Below are 10,439 nucleotides of genomic sequence, written 5' to 3'. Positions count from 1 at the left end.
TAAAAACATCTCCAAATGAGAGATGTTAATGTAAGCTCACAAACCTTTCAACTACCATAGGAAAACACGGGGAAACTCTGGACAATTTGGGAATAGGTATTTTCTTAATAAGACCCTAAGTGCCCAGAAAATAAGAGGAAGAATTGACCAATGAGGCTGCACTTGACATAACACAGAATGAGAGGAAAATCTTTGCCAGTTATTCAATAGGTAACAGATTCAATAACACAATTAGTTAATGGGCAAACTAAGCAGTTCTCTGAAGAAGAAATACAATTGGCTAACAGGAAATGAAGAAATATTCAACATAATTAGCCAGATAGAAAATGCAAATCAAAATTACTAAGATTCCATTTCGACCCAGTCAAAATGGTAGTCATCAAGAAAACAACCAATGCAAATAGGATATGGAAGAAAGAGAATCTTCATGTATTGCTGAGTATAGAGGTTCCTCAAAAAACTAAAAATTATCTACCTCACTACACCATCATACCACTCCTGGGCATATATCTGAAGGGGTGTAAATCAATATAAAGTGACATAACTGCTTAATTGTGTTTTTTTACTTTCATGTTTGTAGTTTTCATTCATTTTCTGCATAATTAAAAATGAAATTGCAAATATATTCCACATTTGAAAACAAAAATAACATGGTGTAATTATTCTAGCAATTTGTGGGCAGACCCATGTTTACTGCAGCACTGTTCGTAAGAGTCAAACTAGTGAAACAGCTGAAGTACTCAGCAACAGATAAATGGATAAAAAAAAATATGGCACATATTACTACAGAATATTAATCAGTTACATAACAGTGAGATTATTTCATTTGCCAGGAAATAGACGAACTGGAGATAATCAGATTGAGGGAGAAAGGACAAGCTAAACAAACAAGCAAGCAAATATGGTATGTTTTTGCTGAGTTGTGGAATATAGGTCTAAAAGGTTTGTATATAATGGTAAATGTTACATATAATATACTAAATATAGATTACATAAATAAAATATACAAAATATACATTATGTGTAATTATTATAATTGCATAGAATGTGATTGAACTGTAAGACTTTGGTGGGGATACAGACAAGAGGGAAGAAGGACAAAGAATGATGGAAGATCAAAGGATGAACAAATGTAGCAGTAGTAATCCCTGGATATTGTGCTGAAAATGAGCCATACAACTTGTGGGGGCAAGAAGAGAGGGGAAAACTGGGAGAAAGGGAGGGAAGAGGTGACATTGTTGAAAAAGAAATGTACTCTATCTGACTTATGTAATCCCTCTTTACATCACCTTTATAATAACAATAAAAAAATTTAGAAAATGCATGAGAGGAAAAAAAGAATGATGAAAGATGAATAATATCAAAATGTATTGTGCATGTATGTCATGGGCACTAAAAACTGTTGAACAACAGGAGGTTGAGGGAACAGGAAAGAGCAGTAGAGGAAGTTAATCTGACTAAATTATAATATGTATACATGTAAAATGCTATATGAAACTGTTTTTTATAATATGTATGCATTAATGGAAAAAAATGAATGATGGGAAAGTAAACTGGGTTCTATTGGAGGTTGAGTACCAGTAGGAATGAAAGCACCAACAAGAGGGTGGATGGTGGTGAATATGGTTGAAGTAGTTAATTTACGTGCATGAAAAAAGAACAATGAAACCAGGTGAGACCCTTTTTGAAAGGGGGCATGGAGAAAAAGAAAGGAAAGGGTAAATTTGATTAGGTACATTGTATGTAACAGTCACAATGAAACCCCTCTACAACTAATATATGCAAATAAAAATTCATTTTAACAATTCTCTGGCTACTTTCCATGAAACCAGGCTACAAGTTCCTCATTCCAGATGGGTTGTGCCTATCACAGAGAGTTTGGAAAGAAATCTAAACAGGACTTGTTGACTTCCCCTTGGTTTATTAAATTAGACTTTGCCCTTTGGTCCTATGATTGTATTCCTGCATGGCTGTTCACAAAAATATGGTCTTCTGGGTTTTCATTTCCCAAAGGCTCCCACATTTATGTAAAACTTAGGCTTTATAAATTTGCTATACTTCTCTCTTTTTTATATTTTTATTTTTATAGGGGTCTCAGGCACAAACTTTGTAATGGGGGTAAGGATATTTTTCTTCTCTACTGTGACAGTCCTTATCAGTATCTAAAGAGCATCCTATACTTCTATGACAGAATTTCCCAAAATGTGCTATGTGGGCCAGTGTCACCCTTCCAGATTTAGTCTGAAAATATGATATGTTATATATTCCCACAGAATTAAATTACTATGGTCCTGGTAAAGTAAAATCTTTAGCCCAGTATTTCACAAGCCAACAAAGCCAGTGTTATCTTTATAATTCTATATAACATACTCTAGATGTGAATATGTAATTATTGATATATAATTGAAAGGAAAGGGTAAATTTCTTTCTTTCTTTCTTTCTTTTGGCCAGTCCTGGGGCTTGGACTAACGGCCTGAGCACTGCCCCTGGCTTCTTCTTGCTCAAGGCTAGCACTCTGCCACTTGAGCCACAGCGCCACTTCTGGCCATTTTCTGTATATGTGGTGCTGGGGAATCGAACCCAGGGCCTCATGTATACGAGGCAAGTACTCTTGCCACTAGGCCATATCCCCAGCCCCAGGAAAGGGTAAATTTGATTAGAGACATTGTATGGAACTGTCTCAATGAAACCCCCTCTACAACTAATATATGCGAATAAAATTTCTTTTTAACAATTTGCTGGCTACCTTCCATGAAACCAGGCTACAAGTTCTTCAAATACGATGTTGGAGGAACACTATATCCTCGGCCCTTTTCTGTGTAGTCTCTAGAAAGCCTTCAGTCTAAGAGTGGTCAGGAGATACTCTCTGAGTGAATGACCTATGATTAAAAGAATCACTCTTGAGGAAAGTTCTGAGGCTTTCCAGTGCAAAACGCTTCCTTGTTGGTTGCTGGGAGCAAAGTGAATGGAGTAGCACATGAAAAAATGAGAGGGCTGAGTAGTACCAAGCCTACAGTCATATTTATGTGAATGTGGTTTAACAATGGAAAATCATTGAAAAGTTTTGTTTTGTTTTTTTTTTTGGCCAGTCCTGGGCCTTGGACTCAGGGCCTGAGCACTGTCCCTGGCTTCTTCCCGCTCAAGGCTAGCACTCTGCCACTTGAGCCACAGCGCCGCTTCTGGCCGTTTTCTGCATATGTGGTGCTGGGGAATCGAACCTAGGGCCTCGTGTATCCGAGGCAGGCACTCTTGCCACTAGGCTATATCCCCAGCCCCTTTTTTTGTTTTTTTAATTAAATTTTATTGATAAGATGATGTGCAGAGAGGGTATAGTTACATAATAAGGTAGTGAGTCATTTCTTGTCATATTTGTTACACCCTCCTTCATTTTTCTTTCCCTTCCCCAGTTCAGATAAGCATATATACAATATCCAGTGTACCAGAATCATATACAGTGACCACAGGGGGTATGTCAAAGGAAAAGTTTTAAGCATGATATCTTCTGATGTACATTGTTAAATAATCATTTTGGCTATCTATCTGGGAGGCAGACTTTGGGAGAGTAAGAATGAAATTAGGAAGGGAGGTAATGACTCAGGAAGGGTGAAAAAATACTCAGAGCACCAAGGGTAGAAGTTCTACCAGGACTTGTTAACAGACAGACATAATAGTTGGGGGTCAGGGGCGGGGGGGGGGGGGGGGGGGGTGGGGGTGGGGAAGAAGCAGCAGCAGGGTAGCAGTTATCTTATCCTGTTTTCTGTTGCTATGGGAACAGAATAGATGATTACTTGATGGCTTTGAAATCTCAAAGTCCAAGAGCAGGGTATCTGCATGTGTTGGGGCCCTGCTGTATCATAATATGGCAGAAGGCATCACACTGTGAGACAAGGAACCTGGCTAGCTCAGGTCTCTCTTCTTCTTAGAAAGTCACTTTTAAAGCCATCATGACATCCTCTAATTCTATCTGCCTACCAAAGTTCTCACCTCCAAATACAATTCGTAAGAACATCAAGATTAAATTTCCAGTTCATGAGCTTTAGAGAGATACAGTCTAGACACAGCAAAAACCCTAAGGTTTTTTGCTCAGAGTGACTACACATATTGTTACAAGTTGTATTTCCCCAAAATACAGTTTAAAGTATCCCAGAATAGACAAACCTAGCCTTTGTTGATGGTATCAGTTCACTTATCATCAGGTTAGGCTGAAGTAGGGTAAAGCTTTAACCCAGTGTGATTTGTGTCCTTAGAAGAAGAGGAAAGACTTTTGGATGTCCTGCCAAGAAAGAAACATAGAACAACAGGAGTGGAGGCCTGAGTGGTGCACTGGTAAGGCAAAGAATCTGCAGGATTATTTATAAACAAAAAAAGCTGGAAGAGGCAAGGAAGAATGCTCCTCTCCAGGTGCACAGGAGGCCTGCTCTACTGACTCTCTGACTTTGAACTTCTAGCCTTATGAACAGTGAGAAAGCAAACTTCAGTTGCTGCAAGTCACACCGAGTGATGTTTTGTTACAACAGCCTTAGGAAAATAACATGTGGACAGTAGGCCTTTTCCTCAAGGTTAGGAAGCAGCGAATGCAGTCGGGCGAAAGGGAACAAAGCTTGGGAAGTTCTGCTCTGAGTTGTTAGGTATCCAAAAAAAATGGGGGTAGTTATCAAGCAAAGGGAAAGGGAAGAGCAATTGATTTCTTATGTAAGATATGCCTAGAATCATTGTAAGCCAAAATTTCCTTCAGGATCCTTATGGAATACTAATTTAGCCAGGTAAAGGAAAAGTGTTTGGGAAATGAAGTGTTGTTAAATAAAATCAAGTGGATTTCTTCATTACAGAGCATCTCAGAGCCTGCCATGAGATACAGAATTGGTGAAATGCATGGTTCCCAATATCAGCTTCATTGACCATATCCAAAATCTGAAGTCCCATCTGTTACGAAGGAAACAAAACTCTCGAAATAGCATACCAACCAAAGTGTTCCTATGGCCAATTAAAGAGTAAAAGAGTCACTGAGTCCTCTAACTTGGATGCATGCACTCATGCATGGTGGGGGGGGGGTGCACGCATACACGTGTGAACATGCATCCGTGTGTGGCACTGGAAGTACAGACAATGGAAAAATGCCCACAGGCTGGTTTGTCTGGTTTGGGAGCCACTGAATCACCCTCTAGTGTTCCTTCTGTCCGCAGTTTATGAAGCAGAAAATTGCTTTCAGTCGCTTACTTTCTGCCTTCAGAATTCTGTCCATACATCTTACTAAAATCATTAATGATCTCCATATTTCCAACTTCAAAAGAAACATTTCAGTCTTAATTGACTTTCCTGACATGTTCACATTGCCCCTTTTGTCTTGCCTTTTATCGTGTGTGCCTTCATGGGTCTGCTAGAACCTTTCTCCTTTGTACTTACTCTTTCTCTGTCTTTCCTTTCAACATAGGGTTTCCCAGGATTCTATTCTTGGTCTGTAGATTACCCAACCCTTGCTCCTCTAGCTGTCCAACACTTTCTACCAACACCATTCAGAAAAGCAGCTCCTCTCAAAAGCTTCAGGATCATCAATCTAACTCCCTGCTCAACCTGACATCCCTGGTTTTATGAAGCACCACATGTCAAAATGCAACCTTACCCTTCCACTGTAGCCTGGGAACTGATAAAATGCTATTTTGTTTTTGGTGTGCTGGGGAGTAAAGATATTTTTAAAGGTATAAATCCCACAAGCAAAATAAACAAGAGGGATGAGTAAATGAGGCAGATCAAACTTTTGCTATTGTCAGGTGCAAAGCAACCATTTTGCAGAGAAAGAAAATGGGATGTGAATGAAAAACAAGCTAATGAAGAATACAGAACTACAGAAAAGCTCAAAAAATGGAAAGTATCAAATATTGTAGTAGGAAACAGGCAGTATTCACAGAGAAAGGGAGAGGTTTATTGTATAGAAAAAGTACGCTTCAGAAAATTTAAGCAGTAATAATCCAAGCTTGTGATTATAAGAAATAATGAAGAAGACATACCGACAGAAACAGTAATACAAAGGATAAACCAGTTCAGCAGTGTTATTCACTAGACACTACATTTGAAATGAACTTTACAATTTGGCAGGAGGTGGGTAACACTGTTCAAAAAGAAATGTACTTATTACCTGACTTATGTAACTGTAACCCCTCTGTACATCACCTTTACAATAAAATTTAAATTAGAAAGAAAAAAAAGGGAAAGACTACACACCAACATCCACCCAGTCCTGGAATAGAAGCATCACCCACCACCATTTTTCACCCTATTTTAAGGACAAAGATTCCTCTCTGGAGTGACTGGGTCCTTTTGGAGAAAGAATCTATATGCACAAACATGTGGGGTCCACTCACTCAGATGACCGAGACACCTTCAAGCACTAACTGCTAACAGTTTCCTTCGACTCAATGAAGCATCAACCAACACTTGACTTTCTCAAACATAAAGGAATGTCAAGAAGCAAGAGTAGAAAGAAATCGCAGAAGAGCTACATGAAAATAAGCAAGCACCTCTGAAGCAACAGTGATCGTTCATGAAGCAAGATCCTGTGTGGAAAGCAAGCAAACAAAATACCCTTAAAGCAATAAAAGAACACAACATTCCATACCCAACCAAATGTTCCACTGCATGGGGCAATCTAAAAAGAGGCAATTATTGATTCAATAAAGTATATAAAACTGTACAAAAAAAAGGGAATGTAATTATAGCAAGCTGCTTGGAGGTGTAGTGAGGAATACTTGTTTAATAAGGCAAACACTGGATATTGGCTTACAAAGATCTGTACCCATTTAGAACAGGATTCAGGGTAAGAAAGCTGGGAGATACAGTTTGTAAAAGTGCTAAATATCCTCATTGATAAAGAATAAATGAGTAGAAAATACCTCGAGTTAATAATTTGTGCAATCTAAAACAAATGAAGCAAAAAGATTAGGCTCATATATATGATCCTAGCTACCTAGGAGGCTGATATTTGAGGAATATGGTTCAAATCTAGAATCTAGCCCAACTAGGAAAATATGTAAGACTTTCATCTCCAATGAAGCATCAAAAAAAGCTGAAATGGAGCTGTGGTTCAAGTGATAGAGTGCTAGCCTGGAGGGGAAAAGCTCAGAGACAATCCCTAGGATCTGAGTTCAAGCCCCAGGACAGGCATCACACACACACACACACACACACACACACACACACACACACACACACAAATTGGAAGAAAATACTTGAATAAGCAGGTAAAAATACAGAAGTCTCCAAGATGAAGGAAAGGGAAGAGTGAAGACTACACATTTTAGATTACTTGAGTTTTTCATACGTGTGTGTATCATGTTAACAAAAATCAAAATTAATTTGAAGAATTCAAAAACTGCATGTTGGATTAAAATCTCTTTGTACAACTATCTGCATTTTTTAAAGGAAAATAATTCAACAACCAATTTGATACCATTTTCTCTAAACTTCTCTCAGTTGCGAATCCCCATGCTGTCAAGTCCTAAAGCTAGAAAACCAGAATTGCTTTCTGACCCATCTTCTGACCCATGTCTTCTCACAGCCAATACCAAATGAATCTCCTAGATGCTTTCAACTAACCCTCTTCAGTCTAGCGCTACTGGAGCAATCTAGTCCATGTCTTTTGTATTATTTGGAGGGAATAGAGTAAATCTCTAAACTAGTTTCCAACTTTGATTTTAACCCCAGGTTAAATGAATCTGTCCACTCCTCTCATTATCTTATTTGAGGGGCTGAGGGATTTATGTCACTTTAAGATGTGTTGTTATTAGCAGCAGTTGGTGCCAGTGGCTTAAGCCTGTAATCCTATGTATTCAAGAAGCTGAGATGCAGATGTAGGTTCAAAGCCAGCCCGGGAAGTTACATGGTAACTGTAAACATAAGCAGAAAGTGAAGGAAGAGCAGGGTGAAATCTAGAGAACTGGAGAGAGGATGGATCATGGAGACTTGTCATATTTGCTTAGAAAATTCATTTTTTTCTGTAGTGACTGCAAGCTGCTAAAAGGCTTGAGATTTTGAAAAGAAAACTACAGCTGTAGAGTAAAGATGAGCCTGAACTGCAAGCAAATGTCTTCCACAGATTCATGTGTCCTTAGAGTGACCTTATCTTGGAAAGCTATGGAAACTTTAGGAGGGGGAACCCAACTGTAGGTCATTGGAGATCATTGCTCTTCTCTGTCAAGCCCTTCCCACCATGATGACTGACATTTCTGAAACCATAAGCTCAAATAAATCCTCCCTTCTTTAAGGTGTTACTGTCAGATAGTTTGTCGCAGAGATGAGACAGGTAACTAATATGACAAGCTCCACCAAAATCCAGGAGAAAGATGATTGGAACTTGCACCAAGGCAGAAAGATAGTAATCCTGCAAGACAGACAAAGAAGAATAAAAATTAATGAGAAGGGAATTTGGCAGAATCTTGTCAATTATGCAATTTTATAGTTAAAGAAGAACAAAGAATCCAGGATGACTTTCAGATCTTATTTAGCTGGTTTCAGTGGGTGGATAGTCATACCATTAACCAAGATCTACCGTTGCTTGTACAAGAAAGGGGTGTCATTGCGACATTTCCACATATATCTAATGCACTCCATGAACCTCCCTTCTGACTTGCCCTTATCTCTCCTTCTTATTCAAAAAACAATGTCAACCTTTCATAGTTCTTAATTTCATAGTTTTGATGTGTGCATATATAAAGTATTTCAACTATGCACACCCTCATTCTTCCTCCCTTGGCCTTCCCACTCCTGCCAGTACTCTCTATCCCACCCCCAACATAGCAGTTTAAGTCTCCTATCATTCTTTTTTTTTACTGTACATTAATTGTACCAAGAAGTTTCACCATAGTATTTCACAATGCACGTATTCTATTTTTATCAGACTATCCCCTTTATTGCTCTCTTTTCCTGGTCCTTTCATTCACCCTCTATTGTTTAACAGCTTTCAGTGAATATCCTTATGCCATGTTGAGATAGAGCCACATTGAAATCGGATATTATCAACCTCCTTCATTCTCTTAGATTTGTTGTTTGGAACACACTATGGAGCTGATATAGTCTCAAACTGGAGAGCATTCTGCTTCTCCTGAATGGGGGAATTACAGGCTTGGGCTACCAAACTTGGCTACTATTATTTGATTTTTACCAATGGTTTAGCTATCATTTGAATGTGTGTATATGTGTGTGTGTGTGTGTGTGTGTGTGTGTGTGTGTAGTAAAGGGAGGGGAAAAAATGGAGAGAATTAGATAACTGAAACATAAAAGTCAGCCCTGCTGCTAATCAGTGAGATGTTCTCAATATACCTGGTAATATTTCAGCCTACCCAAGGTCCTATCACATCTAAAAAATGATCTACATCCTTTCTTGTAAGTGCTATTTTCTTACCCAAGATATCATCTAGTATCATCCCCTCCCACTTCCTGAATAGAGAGACTACGGAGAAGATCTGTGGGTTGAGCCTCCCTGCCAACTAGCCAGCAATGGCCCAAAGGAGTCCTCTTCCCAGTTCCTTCAATAGACTCACTCAGCACAGGATAAAACCTTTCAGAGACTTACTTCTTGTTCTCCATCTCTTGGGTGTGGGTCCTCCTACATTACAGGTTAAAACTAAGAAAAGTTTGTGTCATTACAAGTGAGTTCTTAGTCATCTTTGGCCAGTGGTCTTTACCATCCCACTTCAGACATATACTGAGAAAAACAGAGATGTGAACGAACTGTAAAACAGAGAAAGAGAAAAATCAGTAAAGCAAGATCTTTTTTCTTTTTTTCAAATTTTTATTATCAAACTGATGTACACAGAGGTTACAGTTTCATATGTTAGGCATTGGATACATTTCTTGTACTGTTTGTTACCTTGTCCCTCATACCCCCCTCCCGCCTCCCCCTTTCCCTTTCCCCCCCTGAGATGTTCAGTTCACTTACACCAGTTTTGCAAGTATTGCTTTTGTAGTTGTTTGTCTTTTTTTACCCTGTGTCTCTCAATTTTCGTATTCCCTTTCAATTTCCTACTTCTAATACCAGTATACATGGTTTCCAATATACTCAGATAAGATTACAGAGATAGTGTAGGTACAACCACAGGAAGGTGATACAAGAACATCATCAATAATAGAAGCTACAGATATAGATGGGAGGTTGAAAGTAGTTACAACTGTGATATAACAATCGTTTCCATAACATGGAGTTCATTTCACTTAGCATCATCTTATGTGTTCATAAGTATAGCTATTGGGCTCTTGTGATGCTCTGCTATGACTTGCCTAAACCTGTACTAATTATTCCCAATAAAGGAGACCATGGAGTCCATGTTTCTTTGGGGTCTCTGCACAGGAACTTTCTCTGCCTTCATTCCTGCATATGTACACTTTCAAGTTCCCATCTTTATCAACCCATGAATTCTAAAACAAGTCAACTAATTTCTCCTTCTAGA

Source organism: Perognathus longimembris, chromosome 2 (genome assembly GCF_023159225.1).
Source record: "Perognathus longimembris pacificus isolate PPM17 chromosome 2, ASM2315922v1, whole genome shotgun sequence".
NCBI lineage: Eukaryota > Metazoa > Chordata > Mammalia > Rodentia > Heteromyidae > Perognathus > Perognathus longimembris.
Note: the sequence above shows the minus strand (reverse complement) of the source record.